Consider the following 18136-nt stretch of genomic DNA (forward strand, 5'->3'; position numbering starts at 1 on the left):
ACCTATTGGTTATTTATTATGGCTATATATATATATACACTATTACATATTATTAGGAAGGGGATTAATATTATTTTAGGGGAGGATGAAGTAGTAGAGTGGGAAATGTTGGTGATATAAAAATCTGAATTAATAAATTTTTTTGGTTGTGTCGATGGGTAATAAAAGTAAATATTAATATCAACCCATTCTTTCATCTGAAACTAGAGTTACCTTTAATGAAGGGGCAAACTTGGATGTTTAATAGCTATAGTTATCCCTCAATAATTTTCCTATTCTTATTCCTCTACTCTGGAATTGTTCTAAAACAAGTTTTTGCCCTCTATCATGCAACTAATATTTGAAAACGGAATTCAAACACTACCTGATAATTTCTTTGTGTGGTCACACCATTTGTTTCTCAAACATTCACATGGGCCTGGGAGTTTTAGATAGTATTAGCCTAAGGTTAGGAGAGGTCAGGCAGAGACAAAATTGGGTTATCTAAGGAAGCTATGAGAAGGGATGGAGTCTTGTCCACCAGACCCATGCTAAGGTGCAGAAAACTGGTCTTACATGGGTTGCTAGGGGTGAGGACCTTCCTAGGACCTTGAGTCAGAAAGACTTGACACTAGTTGGGTAACACTGAACAAATCAGTTAAGTTTTGCTTAAGTTTTATCATCTGCACCTCCTAGGGCTGTTGTAAGGATCAGATGAGATAATAATTGTAAAGAACTTCGAGCGATGACTAAACAAAGTAAGTACTATATGAATGTTAGCTATTAATTATTATCATCACCCTATCACCCACCATGCCAAGGCCCAGTGTACTTTTAGTATAATTTTAGAATCTCACTTTCCCCCCAACACTCTTTCAGTTTTTTGGAGAATCAATGGAGGTAAGAGTGTTAAAATCTATCATTCCACAATCAAAGGTTTTAAAATACAAATGCTGGCGGTAAAAGTAACAAATTAATTTACACTAAAGTGAAATTAATTTTAAAATGCCTGACTTCAGAGTCTTTTCAGTATTGAAAAGGAAAGAGCACTCTAGGGGGCAGGGAGTGCTAGAAAGGAAAGACAAGGAGAAGCAGACTTGACAATATTGAACAGGATCTGGCTAATTTCCCTTCCCAGAGGATCTTACACTGATGGGAGCAAAAAGAAGCCATGTCCTCAAGTTATTTCCATCTGTAATATTTGTAGCTCACAGCTCATTTAATTTTGAGTTATTCTGTTTTCCTTAATAGGTTACTTAATGGAACTAACATGTACTATGAAGAAGATGAGGAAAGGGCGGCTAGGTTGCCCAGTGGATAGAGCACCGGCCCTGGAGTCAGGATTCGGCCTCAGACACTTAATAATTACCTAGCTGTGTGGCCTTGGACAAGCCACTTAACCCCATTTGCCTTGCAAAAACCTTAAAAAAAAAAAAAAAAAGATGAGGTAAACAATTTGAAGATGTCATAAAGAGCTCGGATTAAATACAATTGGAAGAGAACTTAGATATCATCCCCATTCTTCTATCTAGGCAGCTGGTATCACAGATGACAGAAAGCAGGGCATGGAGTTAGGAAGCCCTAAGTTCAAATTCTCAAAAATGTATTTTTATTTTTATTTTAAGGTAATGGGGTTAAGTGAGTTGCCCAAGGCCACACAGCTAGGCATTTTTTTTAAGTGTCTGAGGTCCTAAATTCAAAATCTAACTCAGATATTTACTAAACTGTTTTGACTCCGGGGCAAATCACTTAATCTCTCTGGGTGCCTCAGTTTTCTCATTTATAAAATGTGGATAATAGTACCTATCTATCTCCCCAAGTTGTTCTAAGAATCAAATGAGCAATATTTGTAAAGCTTTGCGAAACATCAAGTGCTATATCAATGCCTGCTACATCCTGACTAATTGTGCCTTTTCAGTTTCCTTTTACTGTGTCATCATCTTTTTATCATTCTTTCAACAAGGGATGGGTCCCAGGGCACTATCTTAGGCCCATTTCTCTAGCTCCTATGAATTCAATTATTTTCTCTGTACCAAAGTCTCCTAAATTAGTCCCCAGTCATCTAAAATGCAATTTTCTACACTCTTGGCCTATCAGATCTCTCTACTAGATATTATATAGATGAATCTCAAATTTGCCTAGATCAAAATCAAGTCATCACCTTAACCTAAAAACCCACCCCCCCCTTAGTTATAATATCCTCCTTCTTTTGATGACAGCACTGTCCTTCCAGTCACTTAGATGGTCCAATGGATAAAGCACCAGGCCAAGAGGCTGGAAGAATTGAATTTCAAGCAAAAATCATTCATCCCCAATAATTGGCAATATATCTTATATCTAACTTCTCTCCATGACAGTCACACTCACCTTGCCTGGAATACTTAGCAGAATAAAGTTTAAACACTAACTATATGACATGCACTGGAGATATAATTACCAAAGCACATGTTGTCTCTGTCCTTAATTGAGGATATATTACATATTATATAAAGAAAAGGTGTCTGGAAAAGGTATCTTAGTTCAGAGAAAGTATAGTCATGCCCAGTGGAGCTATAGTGTAGCAACTTGACACATCCTTTCAGAAGCAATGACAGAGTTGATTTGATTATGATTCCAGAACACAAGATGGGAGGGGGAGTATATGGAGTTTGAGTTCAGAGTAGTGAAAAAAATCATAGCCAGTGAAGTTGAAGCTCAGCTAGAGCCAGACCTAGATGAAGTGGGCAACTGAGGCAAGTACCCCTCAGGACAAAAGGGGCACCAGAATAGAATTTACAGGGAAAAAGTTAATTCTTTGAGTGGGAAATTCTACTAGGCTAGTACCTCCACCCCACCCCATATACCAAATGCAAAAAGTAGCTTCCTAATTGGCCTCTCCTCTTCTCTAATCTGTCCCTCTCCACATAATTACCAAGTTAACAGTCCTAATTCAGAGGTCTAACTACATAATTCTCCTTTGGCTTAAGAAGTTTCACTGGTTCCCTATTGCAACTAGGATAAAATACAAACTGCTTGGCATGGAAAGTCATTCAGTCTATCTTTAAAGACTACAATCAATTTACTCTCATACATTTTACTTCCCAGTCAAACTGGCATTCTTGCTGTTCCTCTGTCATAGCTCCCTCTCTTATACCTAAGCTTCCTGAATTATCTTTCCCACATGCCCGGAAGGCCTTCACTTCCTCATCTACATCTCTCAGGATTCCTTCACATGCCAATTCCCTTAGCTCAAATCGCCTTTTCTGAATTCCCAGGTCAGAAATGCTTACTCTCTATTTCAAAATTACTTTGTATTTCCGCTGACTATATTCCATATATGGGATAATATGTATATAAGTACATGTATTTTCCCCTGTAAAATTCAGGCTCTATGAAGAGTAAGGAAAGTTTCAGTATTCCCAGTGATTACATCATAGTTTAAGTATTGAATAAATTTAATTAAATCATCTAATCCTGCCTCCACATTTTAAAAATGAAGAAAGAGACTCAAAAAGGGAAAAGTGCCTTAGCTGAGGTCACAAAGTTAGTCTGAGAGACAAGGGATTAGAAGTTTGATCTCCTTATTTCTAGTTTGGTCCTCCATTATTCTTAAGAGTCACCAGTATTGCTAACTGAATTATAATGCCTCCCCAAAGAGAAACTCAGCTAATTTTGAAGATATGAAGGAACAATATTTCATAAACAGTTGGTCCACTTTTCCTATTAAATTTATTCTAGAATCTTTCAAAAACAAGACATTTAATTGGTTGGCAGTCATCCTTCATACCCTTCTACAGAACTATGTAATCCTGTAAAATAGGGCTTAATCTTTCCTGGGTTCTGATTGATTCTTATGCAGATAATAAAATTGATAGCAGCAATATAAAATGTTCCTGAGAAAACATTTTGGAAATAGAAAAATATATAATTCACAATTACAATGCACCAAAGTACAAACAAGAATCACTATAATTTGACAAAAAAAAAAAGGTGATTAATAAAACTATCCCGCAAAAAAATGCACTAGCCTCTTAGAAAGGAACATAGGGAAAAAAAGGGAACATAGAAATCTGGGTGCTCAGGTACCAAAAATACTAGAAAAGTATACCTAATTACTATATCCTACTCAAATAAAAATAGCTCCACAGTGAGGTAGGTTTGGAAATTTCTAGTACTAAAGGGACATGGGGGGAGGGGTTAGAGAATAGGGGACAAGTGGAGCAAAACCAATCCAACTCTGTCAGTGACTCATTTCAGAGACCCTGAAGCCATCCTATTCCACAATCTGTGGAAAAATTTAATTCCAAGGACCGGCTAGGTGGCATAGTGGATAAAGCACCGGCCCTGGAGTCAGGAGGTTCAAATCCGGTCTCAGACACTTAATAATTACCTAGCTGTGTGGTCTTGGGCAAGCCACTTAACCCCATTTGCCTTGCAAAAACTTAAAAAAAAAAATTTCATTCCTAAAACCACAACCAGACCAAATCCATTAATTGTAGAGAGAGCAGAAAGGGTCACTCTCTGCATTCTGCAAGTAGGGTTACTGCAGGTGGAGTGTAGGGGGAGAATAAGTTTACCTTTATTATTGGGAAATGAGACTTCAGGACTGAGTTTCTAATCATATAAACTAAGTTTAAAAGTAAAGCTATCTTCCTCTCATGTATATTTTCTTTTTTTTTGTGGGGGCAAAGGGGTGAAATGACCTGCTCAAAGTGACACAGCTAGTTAAGTATCAAGTATCTGAGGCCATTGATCTCAGGAACTCAGGTCTTCCTGACTCTGGACCTGATACTCTATTCACTGCGCCACCTAGCTGCCCCAGGTCCTTCTCTCTTGGTGCTGCTCCTCTAGTGATAATAAAGCTGATGCGTATTCCTAAATAATTTACATACATTATCTCACGTGATCCTCACTACTCTCAGACAGTTATTTACAGATGAAGAAAGTGAGGAACATGGAGATGAAAGACTTGCCCAATTAGATAAAGATAACACATGTTAGGGTCAAGATTCTAACCCAGATATTCCTGACTCCAAATAGGACATTTTATTCATCATACAAAGCCACATCTTTCAGCACTTGCAGGCTTCCACTCTCCGCCTACTTTCACACAAGCTCCCTGTTTATACTCAGTATGAGTCATATTTGCTCCAAGGATTTTATGAAGTTTCAGAAGCTCATTACTTCCATAATTCATGTAAAAAAGGCATAACTCAATCTACTCAAGATGCAGTTATTTGGGTCAACAAGAATTAAAATTGACAAATCTAAATTTCTTTGGGTTAGTAGCCAGGCAGTCAGAGACCTCTCAAGGACCCACCTCTAATGTGCCCAGCACAGCCTGTTCCCTGTTTGCCAGAATTTTTGCAGGCTCTGTGGCTAGATGGAATGTTCTAGCCAAAAAGACAGCAAAGTTGTTTGCAAAGCTATTTAATTGTTTTTCTAAAAGTGGTATCCACATTTAAGATTTTCTTTTAACTTTCAGAGAAAGGACTAAAGTCCAATTGATTCAAAGGAAAGAAAACCAATCAACTTGCTCTGTGTTCCAACTTGGAAGGGCATGGTGGTAATCTGCACTCTCTCATCTCCTACAGTCAAAGAAAAGCAATTCTACTAAGGCAACTTTTAATTTATTACCTTGGTGGGAGCAGTCAGGTAGAACACCAGCCCTGGAGTCAGGAAGACCTGAGTTCAAATTCAGCCTCAGAACTTAATAACTGCCTAGTTGGGTGACCTTGGGCAAGTCACTTAACCCCATTGCCTTAAATAAAAAAATTAATTTATCTACCTTGGCAAGGGCAAAACAGGTTTTCCTGAGGGAATCTTCTCCAACATAAGCCGAAAATTTATAGAGAAGGAAAGGATTCAGAGAAAACTTTTTTTGAATATTCAAAGATATATGAAAATATATCAGAGTAAAAATCATGTAGAAAACCCTGATGCTCCATGAGAAAACGTTAATAACAATATTTCCTCCTCTAAAATACCAAATATTAAATTCTTCAGAGAATCTAAAATTTTAGTGCTGCGAACATTTCTGGAATTAAAATAAGTTTAATATTTTTTGTTTTGTTGTAAAATTTTACCAACCTCCTTTTACCTCAGGAATAAGGCCCTCAGATCAACATTTATATTTTCAGCAATATGTTTCAAATTTCATCAACATATTTATGTGTTCCATGTCTAAATGAGGGCAAGTAATGATATTATAGAGGGAGTCCCAACAATCTTAGTGCAGTTTTAAGGTTTAACAGCATCATTAGTTTAACATTCCACTAAGATGTCTGGGACACCATGTGCAACAAAAGTGACTGGTGAAGCAAAATGAAGCAAATATACCCAGATACTGGGTGAAATGTCTGAAAAAAGTTTTCTTGGAAAACTTTAAGCAGAGGCAGCTAGGTGGCACAGTGGCTAGTGTACCGGCCCTGGAGTCAGGAGTACCTGAGTTCAAGTCTGGCCTCAGACACTTAAGAATTACCTAGCTGTAGGGGAAGCTAGGTGGCTCAGTGGATAAATCACCAGCCCTGGAGTCAGGAGTACCTGGGTTCAAATGCGGTCTCAGACACTTAATAATTACCTAGCTGTGTGGCCTGGGGCAAGCCACTTTAACCCCATTTGCCTTGCAAAAAAAAAACCTTAAAAAAAAAAAAGAATTACCTAGCTGTGCAGCCTTGGGCAAGCCACTTAACCCTATTTGCCTTGCAAAAACCTTAAAAAAAAACACCTTTAAGCAATTTTGGGTTAACAGATTGTATGAATTGGTAGAAGAATCAGTAGGGCACTACAGAACTCTGGCATAAACAAGAGACAAGGAACATGAAGTAAGAAAAAAAAGTACACTGGCTGTGGATTGGTAAGAAAAGAATGACCAGAAAAGAAATGGAAGACATTAAAAGTGGTAAGACTACTAAATAAATGAGTAAAAAGTCTAACATTAACTAGTTGGAGAAAAACTAGACCATCCTCAAGGAAGGTAATTCCCATGATTCTTAAAATTTTAACCTCAGCTTCACATGAGACTGACCATACAGAGAAGAGAGGCTGCTCCAGACATGCAAGCTCATAATGATTAGACTAGAAAACAAGATTGTCTTGACAAAGGATCACAACAGAAAGGAAAAGGAAGAACTAAAGAGATTTCTCCAATGGGAAAAAAAAAACAGATTTACAACTTGACACATTGTCCTTTTTCTTCCCAGTCACCATTAAAATTAAGGTATTAGACTAGATAATCTGCAAAGGTCCCTTTCAGGCTCTGTTCTGTTATTTTTCTTTCTCATTCTGAACTTTATATTCTCATGAACAGGGGAAAATGACACTAGGCCTCTTAAGAAATGTCACTTTCCTGTAAGCAAATTAGAAAGTCAATATATCATGGGGCAGCTAGGTGGTGCAGTGGACGGAGCACTGGCCCTGGAGTCAGGAAGACCTGAGTTCAAATCTGGCCTCAGACACTTAATAATTACTTAGCTGTGTGGTCTTGGGTAAGTTACTTAGCCCCATTGCCTTGTAAAAACCTAAAAAAAAAAAAAAAGTTACTATATCAGAACTTTCAATATGGAACTTGTCAGCTACCTTTCTTTTTTAATTGGCCTCATTTCTGTGCCAAGTTCTCACAAATTCAGAGCCCTTCCTGGGAAATGCTCCCTGTGCATCTGACAAACATGGAAGGGTAATAATGGTACTATGACTCATGGAAGAATGTTGAGAAATCAAATAAACAGTCCCCCAATAGTTCATTATTCCCAAGATGATAGTCTTCATAAAATCCACTATTAGAGAAATAAAAATACACAAAAATTTTGTAACTTTATCACAAATAATTTTATTAGCATCGAATTAACATTATAAAATGTACTAAGATATATAGTATCACTTTTATCATTTGTGTTGGAATAATCTTTATGACTCAAAAGGAAATATTGAGATATTTTAAAATTTTGAGAACACTCATGACAAACTAATGAAGAACTTCTGATTAAGTTTTTTAAACTAATAATGTATAAATCAGAAGAGGATGAATAACTCCCATCATACTTTATGTCTACCTAATATCTAACCAAAAAAAATTGATCTTTGAAAACTGTTTTAAGACTATAGTAGAAGAGAAATACAAAATAGCCCAACTCACAGATTTAAGTCAGTTTAAAGTGACAAGAGTCCAGAGGTAATTTTAACACATAAAACTTTTTCAGACAGGGCCCAGAAATAACTAAAATGCAACATCCTTTACATTTCCTGAATGATGTAAATAATCTGATTTAACATTCCAAATTATTACAATTTACTGTTATGTGGTCAACAGATTATATATATATATATATATATATATATACTCATTTTATTAACATGCTTTTCAGAGTATTCTGAAAATACTGCTTAATTTAAAGCTTTTTATACAAAGTTTCTTGTATGCTGAAAGGAAGGGAAATTAATCCTCAATTCTCTTCTGAACGAAAATGCTAATCTGCCTGCTTCACCCAGCACTAAGGCATCATCTTCCTTTCTGTACACGAATGCCCCCCAACAAGGAGAAAGTAGAGAAGATACCTTCTTATTCCCTAGAGGGTCACTGTCCATAAACAGTTATAACTCCAGCAATTGGGGAAAAGCAGGGAAAGGGTGGTGGGGGGAGTATCTCAGACTAAGAAAGGTTGAGGACTACAGCTTAGACTGTCTCTGAAGAGGCCGTATCTTGATGAGGAAAGGGAGGTGCAAGCAAAGTGGCCAGCAAAGGGCAAAAGAATGTCCTTACGGGGCGGCTAGGTGGCGCAGTGGACAGAGCACCGGCCCTGGAGTCAGCCCTGAGTTCAAATCCGACCTCAGACACTTAATAATGACCTAGCTGTGTGGCCTTGGGCGAGCCACTTAACCCCATTGCCTTGCAAAAAAAAACAAAAAAGAAAAAAAGAGAAGGGACAGAGAACACGTGGAGAATATGCAGGAAGCTCGGTTGGAGAATCTGAGGTTTCTTACCACCAGAATTCAAAAATAATTCTAGGTCAAAAAAGATTTCACGTGAGGGCAGCAGGAGTGATTTCCGGCCAGGGTTGGGCGGGCAGAAAGCAGCCCGAGGGGTTCTCGGCCGGGACTGGTCCTGGCCGGCAGAGTCCCGCGGGTGGCCCCGGGCTGGGCGCTGCACCGTGCGGGGCCCCGAAGCCCGATCCCTTTTGTGCAAAGCGCTTCGGGAATCGTGTGGGGAGGGAGATTGCTGGCACTTGCCCATGGCCGTGGGCCGGGGCCCCGGGAGCGGAAGGAGCCCCCGGAGAAGCCGGGGCAAGCACTCCCAAAGGCAGAGGACGCACAGTCCCCGCGTGGGGCGGGCGGGGGGGCATGCGAGGGGCGGGCGGGGGCAGGCGCGGGCGGGCGGGGGCATGCGAGGGGCGGGTGGGGGGCATGCGAGGGGCGGGCGGGGGGCAGGCGCGGGCGGGCGGGGGGCATGCGAGGGGCGGGCGGGGGCAGGCGCGCTGGGTGCGGGCGGGCGGGGGGGCATGCGAGGGGCGGGCGGGGGCAGGCGCGCTGGGTGCGGGCGGCAGCCCGGGAGAGCGGGGAAGCGCTTCCTCGCGGGGGGCGGGCGGGGGGCGGGCGCGCGCTCCTCCGCGGGGCGAGCCGGGCGAGGGGGGCCCCGCGGCGGCAGACAACGGAGGCCCCTCCCCCCGCGAGGCCCGCTCCGCGCCGCGCGCCGGCGCCCATGGGGCGGCGCCGCCCGGCCGGGCCCGCCGCCCGCTCCCCCGGCGCCCCGACAGCGGGCGCCGCTCTCACGCCCGCCACGCTCCCGCCGCCGGTCCCCCGGCCTCCGCGGCGCGGGCGGGCAGCGGAGCGGGCGGCCGGGCGCGCCGGGGCGGCCTCGGGGCCGGGGCTGCGGGCTCGCCCTCCCTCCCCCCGGCGGCCCGGGCCCCCCGCCTCGCCGCGAGCTCACCTCCCGGCCCCGCTCCGGCCGCGCCGCTCCGGGACCAACGGCTCCAAGGCGACTGCGTGCTGCGACCCACGTGACGCGCAGGGGCGCGCCCGGCGCGGCCCCCCCAGCTTTCTCCGCGCCTCCCCCTCCCCCGCCGGCCCCGCCGCCGGCTGACGCAGCGCCCGGGCCCACGCGCCCGGTGCCCGACGGTAGCCCCGCCCCACAGCCCCCGCCTGCCCACCGAACTTTCCGGCGCCTCCCGCCGTCCGCACGCACCCCTTCCAGCTCCTCACAAAGCCCACTCGAGGCCGCAGTTTGCAAAGTGGAGGCCCTAAAAGAAAGGAGTCCCACCAGAACCCCCAGAGCCCGGGCACCGGCGCAGCCCGCCCAAGTTTGTTTGGCGGAAGCATCCGGGAATCGGCCCCGCACGAGTCGGGCACTGCCCCCACAGAACGCGCCACCCTGCCGCCCGCAGTTACGTACTCGGGCTCCGTGGGCTGTACTTGCCCCGAAACACTGGCGGGGGCTGGGGGCGCGGTGCCCCGCAGTCCGGAGGACCTGGGTGCAAAGGCGGCACCACAGCTGGGTGGCCCTGGGCAACCCACTTACCCCCATTGCCTTGCAAAAAAAAAAAAAACTAAAAAAAAATAATTGCCTAGCTGTGTGACCTTGGGCAAGTTCCTTAACCCCATTTCCCTTGCAAAAAGAAACAACACTTGTGGATAAATGCAATGAGTACCAATATTTCATTCCAGCCCTCAAAATAAATCTTCGGGGTAATTGGAACTTTACGTTTTGCAAAATGCTACGTAAATATATTCCCTGTAAGGAGGGCATTCCTGCCTTTACCGTCTCCATTTCACAAATAAGACTCATTTATGATTGCTTATGACTGGTCATCTGGAAAGAATAAGACTTTCAGAAGTCCAAGCCTAACACATTTTCTACTCCCAGCTAGCTGCTTCCTGGTGTAAAGAAGGGTCTAGGACCATCTGGATGTACAAGTTCCAGTTTGTATATGAAAGTGTAACAAGGCAGTTGAGGGTAGAGTGCTAAAATCTGCCGGATTCTCGGCGTGTTCTGGCTTGAATGCGTCCTTCAGAGTCAGTGACCGAGATGTCACCCAAGAAAAGGTCTTCCTGAAGGTCCTAGCAGCCCAGACTTGTGGATTAGGAGTCCTGTGGGTGTGCACAAAAAGATAATTAAAAACTCTATCATAGTTCTTTCATTTTACAAAGCAAAAATTTCTTCACACCCTGTGAAATAAGTTTTGAATATTATCATCCTCACTCTAGAAATGAGGAAACTGAGGCTCAGAGAAGTTTTTTGATATATATATACATGTCCATCTACCTAGTAAATGGCAAAAATGGAACTAAACCCAAGTCTGTTTCTTGAATAGAAACTAATTTTAACTTTTGCTTCCAATTCAGCTCAACAAAAATTTACTAAGAATACTATTTTTCAGGAATTGTATACTAAAAGCTACAGATAAAAAGACAAAGTGGTCTCCTCCCTAAGGGGGAAGCGACACAAAAATAGAAAATTAAATGCAAAATGAATATAAATTTAAGAGGGAGGTATCTAAATCAGCAAACCTAATTTTACAATATTCTTAAAATTGCTGCACAATAAAATGTATTTGAAGTTTGTATTTATATAGAAATTGATTACTTAGTTCATAAGCCTTTGGACAAGTCATTCTCTGAACTTTGGATTCCTAATAAGAGAATCAAAAATCAAATCACATGTTTTCTAAGGTTTCTTCAATGATTCTATAAGATTCATCTTTTTTTCAAAAAATCTCATGTTTTTGCATCATTTTTGATATGTTCCTGCCATCATGCCTACCAAGAAAACCATAACTTGAAACAATAATTAAAAAAGGAGGGGAGCATTTCAGCAAAACTAATCAATATGTTAAGCAATGTTCCACACCAATAGTCCTCCTCCTCTGCATAGAAGGGAAGTAAGTATATTTTCTCATTTCCTCTTTAGTGACAAGCTTGGTCTTTATAATTATAATGTTCACTTTTGTTCTTCCTGTTAACATTGTTGTAATTGTGCATATTGTTTTCCTAGTTCTTTCTTCACTCAGTTTCAATGAGATTTTTCTTTTTAGAGATGGATGTCAGAGTAAGTCACAGAATTTCAAATTTGGGACCCAGAGGATATCCAACCCACGATAAACAAACCAAATTATCTGTCATACCCAACAAAATGACTTTGGGTGAACCTATTATTCCTCCCAACAACATATCCTTAGATAGTTCTAGTTAATTATTAGGAATTTCTTTTCTATATTAGATCTAAATTTTCCCCTGAATGTGTTTGACATAAGAAAAACATCTCACACTTTGAACAAAGATCAAAGACTATTACCATCAAATTAGAAAAAAAAAAAAACTTATATTATTATCTAATTGTACTATCTCATACTTTATTTTTCTTCCTTAAAGATTTGATTTCAAGGCAGCTAGGTGGCATAGTGGATAAAGCACCAGCCTTGGAGTCAGGAGTACCCGGGTTCAAATCCGTTCTCAGACACTTAATAATTGCCTAGCCGTGTGGCCTTGGGCAAGCCACTTAACCCCATTTGCCTTGCAAAAAAAAAAAAGATATGATTTCTCTATCATCACATTCAGCTGACATCAATGTATAACATGGAACCAATGTAAAGACTTAACAGAATGCCTTCTGGGGGGGGAGCAAGAATGGGAGGGAAATTGTAAAACTCAAAATAAAATCTTTTTGGGGGGTTTTTTTTTTTTAGGTTTTTGCAAGGCAAATGGGGTTAAGTGGCTTGCCCAAGGCCACACGGCTAGGTAATTATTAAGTGTCTGAGACCCGATTTGAACCGTGTACTCCTGACTCCAGGGGTGGTGCTTTTTCCACTGTGCCACCTAGATGCCCCAATAAAATCTTTCTTAAAAAAAAGAAAAACATCTCCCTAACCTTCAGAAGGATCTAAAAGTGGAATGGTGGCTTTGAAAGGTGAGAAGGTATGTCAAGTTCCCATGTAGTTTGATTTTTTCCTCAAAATTGTCAAATTTTGTATCAAAGTGCAATGTGAGCAGCATCCTGAGAATATTATTGCTTTTACTAGCTTACTGTTGACACTATTAGAAACTTAAATCTTCCATTGACATTGATCTTGGACATATCTTACTAGAGTTGTTAGAGGGCTTCCATTTTTTAATTGTAAGCACATTCAGAGAATTTCATACTTATTGATGAGAATCAGTGAAAGGACTCTTTATAGCATTTCATAGGGCAGTTAGGTGGGCCAAGGATAGAGCACTAACCTTGAAATCAGGAGGACCTAAGCTCAAATCCTGCCTCAGATCCTTACTAGCTGTGTGATCTTGGGTAAGTCACTTAACCCTGATTGCTTGGAATCCATCATTGCTTGATTCATATCCAACCACTAGACCGAGATGGCTCTGGAGGAAAAAGTGAGTCTGGTGACTTGGCACAGCATCCCGCCCCCACTCAAATCCAGTTTATATGCATGTCATGGTATTACCTCTCTGATGTCATGATCTTTGAGAACAGAAGACAAAAACAACAGTATTTAATGATGGTATTATGGAGAAAGCTCTGGACTTAAGAGCTAGGAGAATTTTTTATCCAAATCCCACTTCCTACACTTTGTAATTAATAGGTAACTTAGTAGTTCAAAAATGTTTGCCCTTCATTTTTTTTTTAAGGATTTTCAAGGCAAATGGGGTTAAGTGGCTTGCCCAAGGCCACACGGCTAGGGAATTATTAAGTGTCTGAGATGGGATTTGAACCCAGGCACTCCCGACTCCAGGGCCTGTGCTCTATCCACTGTGCCACCTAGCCACCCCTTGCCCTTCATTTTCAAAGAAGATCACAACATCAGGTAGTTTAGTGAATAGAGAAAGGACCTAAAAGGAAGGAAAACCTGAATTCCAATTCTGCCCTAAGACACATACTAGCCATAGTATTGGTGATATTCCTTAATATTTCTAGCCTCAATTTTCTCATGTTCAAAATAGAAATACTACTTTTGTCTAATGATTATATGGATCAAATGAGCTATTTAGAGTTGTCACAGAACATTCTTATCAGGGGCAGCTAGATGGCACAGTGGATAGAGCACAGGCCCTGGAGTCGGGACTGCCTGGGTTCAAATCCAGCCTCAGACACTTAATAATTCCCTAGCCGTGTGGCCTTGGACAAGCCACTTAACACCATTGCCTTGCAAAAAAAAGTTTTTATCATTGGATTTCATTAAGATTAATTAAAAACTAATTTTTGACCATATTGTGTGATGACAATAATTCCTACATCAGTTATTAGGTTTCTTTTCTTTATGACTTGTGTGTAATATAAGCCATTTTATCATCAAATCAGGATAAAAATGTCCTGTTTCCCCTACCACTTTCTCCTGAACTAGCTGTTACTCCTTCAGAATTATCCATTTCAACACCCAGGGCCAACATTAAGAAATTCAGTCCTGAGCACACTCAAGCCTGTGTGTGTGTATGCCTGTGTGTTTTAGAAGGGCACCCACAGAGAAGCAAAGATACTGCTGGAGGTGAAACAGGGTGGTGGGAGATAGTCATCTGGGTAATGCCAACCTCCAAGATAAGGAAACAGGAAGAATCCTAATGTGACCAGTGGCCAAAGGCCATGGAAGCTTTGGGATCAAATGCAACAAGTCCAATATCCTTTTCCAAAAGGCTATATTTTCATTGTTTCTGGGTGCCTCGTCCAATTTACTATAGTGTACTTTACTCCCATGTCTAAGTTTCTAAAATTGTAATATGTTCCCTTGATTTTACTTTAAGGAACCTAGACTCTTGGCCAGAAAAAAACAAAAAACAATAATCTTCCCCTCACCCTAAAACTACATAATTAAAAATCTAAGAGAGGGGTGGCTAGGTAGAGTGGTGGATAGAGCACTGTCCCTGGAATCAGTAGTACCTGAGTTCAAATCCAACCTCAGATACTTAATAATTACCTAGCTGTGTGGCCTTGGGCAATCCACTTAACCCCATTGCCTTGCAAAAACCTAAAAAAAAAAAAAAAACCCACAAAAAAAAAAAAACCGAGAAAGGTATCAGGGTAATGATTTACAAAATAAAGCTTAACTGTATATTATTTCCTTTGAAACAGGGTCAAAGGACTAAGAAAGATCTTAGATTTGGGATGGGTCTTTGTTTAGAGCACATTCATCAACTTGGTATTTTTCTGTTGCCCAAATTGCCGTGGTCTTTTAGATATACAGAGAAGCAATTTAAGGGTCTATAAAACTAAAGCTACTTTAATCAGAAAAATGTCTTTACTCCTCTAGACAACATTAACCCAGTACCATAAGACTAAATTCTGAGCCATGTTGGTTCTTACAAATTTTAGAAAAGATTTTGTTAGAAGATTATAGGATGTGGAGTCAAAAGAAAATGGGTTCAAAACTAAGTTCTATAAACTTACTAATTTTGTGACCTTGGACAAGGAACCTTATAGTTTATTATATGTAAAATATATAGGGTTAACATGCCCTTGCTTAGATTGTGCTTATACATCCATTTTGAGAAAAAAGATTGTCAGTCAATCAAAAAACACTAAATATTATGTGGCAGGAACTTCTATCAGCAATGAGAAATACAAAGAATACCAAATCAAAAGGAACCGTGGGGAGAAAAATGTGTGTATACTTATGTATATATTATAGACACAGAATATATACAGATTAAGTGCAAAATAAATACAAAGTAAGGTAGTTTGGGAGGGAGGGCAATGGAGATAGTATTTGACCAATTTACTGTTCTTCAAATACTTTGTCTCTTGCCTTGGAACTATCTGACTTTCTATTCCTGAAATGATTTCTCTACCTCTCAGACCTTGTCTGGCTAGCTTCTTTCAAAATTCAATTCAGGGGTGGCTAGGTGGCACAGTGAATAGAGCATGGGGCCCTGGAGTCAGGAGTACCCGAGTTCAAGTCCAGCCTCAGACACTTAATAATTCCCTAGCTGTGTGGCCTTAGGCAAGCCACTTAACCCCACTGCCTTGCAAAAAAAAAAAAAAACCAAACCCTAACAAAATAAGTAAAATTTAAAAAAGAACAAAATTCAATTCAAACACTAGTTTGTAGGACGCCTTGACACAACACTCATTCCCAGCCATCCTAGTTTCGAGTTTTCATCCTCTAAGCATATCTCATGAATGTACCTATTAACATGTATTCTCTCATCAATTTGTATAAACTTGGGACTGGGTGTGTTTTTGTGTTTTTGTCTCACCCCAGTGTTTTTAGCACAGTACTTAGCACCTAATGTTTGATTGATTGATTGAAAAGGCTTTATAGTGCTTGAGTTGAGCCCATTGGAATTCTAGGAAGGTGAGAAGGGAATTCATTTTAGATTTGAGACAGTTACAGTTAGCAACTAGGATTGCCAAGAGTTTAAGAAACAGAGAAACCAATTTGGCTTTTTCAGAGAAGAGCAGTATTTGAAAGCCAGAGTTTATATTAAGCATAGAATTAAAAAAAGAACCACAGGAGTTTGAGTAGGTAAGTGACAAGCTCAAGAAAACTCATTTTGGCTAGCTGTGCTGATTGGGTTGAGAGACTTGAGATGGGATTTAGCAACAGGCCATTTCAACAGAGAACTGATAAGAGCTTGAACTGAGGGGACAGAATCAGAAATGTTGCCGTTAGAAGATATAAGATTTGACATTTTGACAAACTGTTGTTTGTCCTTTGTGTCCTTTTTTGAAGGACTCCATTTCATCAGGGAGATGATGCCAGGAAATTCAAGTTAAGTAGGATTTAAGTGATGGGGTGCTGTGCAAAATCACCAGTCTCACTTTTTCTTCCAGAGTCATCTGGGTCTAGTGACCAGATACGAATTGGGCCAAATGGAGATGGTCACAGATACAGTGGGGGAAACTTGGCTTTTTACAGCTAGGCCTTTCCCAGGTTATAGTTGGAATGAGGCAATGCCTATTCAGTTATTAGTGTTAGGTAAGAGAGAAATGAGGCAAAGAATGACTAATTCCATAAAAAAAGAAAAACAAATGTCGGGAGGCTTAAGGGTATCTCAATGATCAAGGCAGATGAGAAAGAAAAGCAAGAGCCTTTTTTCACATAGAACAAAAAAAAAAATCCTTTTGAGAGAAGACCCCAAGGTTTCTCAACAAAACAGAAACAACTGGGGCTCAAAGAAGCAAGGAAGGAAGGGAAGGGGAGGGAAGGGGAAGGAGCTAGCTGTGTATTCTAACTTGTCAGCAGTGGGGCTGCTCCTGTTATTACCAGATTCTTGGAATGAATTAGTAATAAGGATAATGCTGACCTCATGGGACGCTAAGTATTAGTGGTGCCTTCAAAAGAACTGGGCAAATATGAAAAATCTGGCTTTAGACGAAAAATAATTTTGTTTTGGAAATGTTGAGTTTGTGATGTTTCCAGTTTGAAATATCTAATTAGAAAAAGCTATTTTCTTTCCTTTTACACTCTTTTGCTCCAGTCAGTTGGGTAACACATTTTCATTAGGGTCTAACTGGATTCCTTAGGGAAAGGAATAAAGTAAGAGGATTATTTACGATAAAAATTGAGAATAAAACATTATCTTTACAAAAAGTCACTCGTCTTCCTCCAAAACATTAACTGCAGTTAACCACCACCCCTTTGGGAGTCGTTCTCTTTTGAAAAGGGAAGTCAAATTTACTCAATTAAAAATATATAAAGAGGAGCTCTTTTTTAGGTTTCCAGAATCAGAATTTCACTTAAAGCTACCATCTGCGGACTTGAGGGAAGGGGTGGCGGGAAGAGGCGGGGCATCGGGGGTGAACTCCCGGCCAAGGCCTTCTCCTCCCGGGGTGAGGCAGAGAGAGCTCAGGGGAGCTTCCTTCCGCAGCCGGCCCGGGGCGCCGCGGCCCAGCCCTGGGGGGCCCCTCCAGAAGAACAATGGCGAGCTCGGTCTGCGCCAGCCCCAGGGGCCCGGCTTGGCCCCGCGCCAGGGGCCACAAAGTGGTGACAAAGCTGCGCCGGGCAGAGGCTGCTGGTGCCACTCTCGGCTCTCTCGCGCGCCCTCCCCCAGTTCTCGCGGGCCCTGCCTGCCCCGGCCCCTCCCCCCGGGCGGTTACTCTTCTTTCCTAATAGTCCTCCCCCCCCCCCCCCCCGGGGAAAATGGTCACTGTAGGTTAGGAGCACCGCAGGCTCGGCCGTCCCTCAGACGGCCCTGACAGGCGAGCAGGAGAGTGAGGGACGGGGCGGGGAGAGCACTCCCCCAGCCCCCAAGCTGGGAGGGG

The 18136-nt window shown here is 41.8% G+C and overlaps 1 protein-coding gene across 5 annotated transcripts in view; it reads right to left on the bottom strand.

The window, feature by feature from the left end:
• Nucleotides 1-9951, bottom strand: part of PHF20 (PHD finger protein 20) — a 139897-nt gene extending 129946 nt beyond the window's left edge. For 4 of the 5 annotated variants that reach the window (XM_074212051.1, XM_074212049.1, XM_074212050.1 and 1 more), the window contains exon 1: nt 9881-9951. The gene's annotated coding sequence lies outside the window, so the exon portion shown is untranslated. The remainder of the gene's footprint in view (nt 1-9880) is intronic. The other variant, XM_074212048.1, reaches the window with a different exon arrangement.
• Nucleotides 9952-18136: the final 8185 nt, after the last annotated feature.

This window comes from Macrotis lagotis, chromosome 1 (assembly GCF_037893015.1).
Source record: "Macrotis lagotis isolate mMagLag1 chromosome 1, bilby.v1.9.chrom.fasta, whole genome shotgun sequence".
NCBI lineage: Eukaryota > Metazoa > Chordata > Mammalia > Peramelemorphia > Peramelidae > Macrotis > Macrotis lagotis.